The following is a 905-nucleotide window of genomic DNA, read 5'->3' as shown; positions in this document are numbered from 1 at the left end:
CAATGGTTAAGCACTTGGCTGCTAACTGAAAGGTTGGTGGTTCTCCGTAGGAGAAAAGACCTGGCGATCTGCTCCATAAAGATTACAGCCTAGGATGGGGCAGTTCTCTGTCCTACAGAGTCACTATGAGTTGAAATTGACTCGAGGGCATACAACAACAACAGTAACATTTCTATATACTAGCAATAAACAGGTAAAAGTGAATTTAAAAAATGATACTATTCCAGTAGATTAAAAAATCTCATGCCAACAAATACATCTAACAAAAGATGTGAAAGATATCTACACTGAAAGTCAAAAACCATTATTTAGAAATACTAAAAATGACGTATATCTGGAGGGATATTTCTGGAGGAAATTTGTGAGGAACATCAGTTAAATCTAAAAATTTAATTTAAATTTAATTTAATTCAGTAAAGTTGCCATTTTTCTCCAAATGGATCTATAGATTTAATGCAATCTCAATACTAACAAAATTTCTTGTGGAATTTGATAAGCTAATTCTAAAATGAATATGGAAATTCAAAGTTCCAAAAATAGCCCAAGGACTCTTGAAGAAGACTAATAAAGCTAGGGGACTTATCCTGCCAGAAATCCAGTGTAAAACTATAGGAATTAAGACAGTGGGTACTGGCATTAGAATAGACAGAAAAAAAAAAAAACGAAAAATCTTGAAACATATTTATACAAAAAATATGCTCACCTGGTTTATGATAAATGTGACACTGCAGTGGGGAAATACTTTTTTTCAATGAATAAATATTGGATCAATCGGTTATCATCATGGATTGAATTGTTTCCTTCAAAAATATCTGTCAACTTATCTAGGCCGTCGTTTCCAGTATTGTGTGATTGTCCGCCATTTTGTCACCTGATGTGATTTTCCTACGTGTTGTAAATCCTAT

Source organism: Trichechus manatus, unplaced genomic scaffold, assembly GCF_000243295.1.
Source record: "Trichechus manatus latirostris isolate Lorelei unplaced genomic scaffold, TriManLat1.0 scaffold00227, whole genome shotgun sequence".
Taxonomy (NCBI): domain Eukaryota; kingdom Metazoa; phylum Chordata; class Mammalia; order Sirenia; family Trichechidae; genus Trichechus; species Trichechus manatus.
This window is presented reverse-complemented; position numbering follows the sequence as displayed.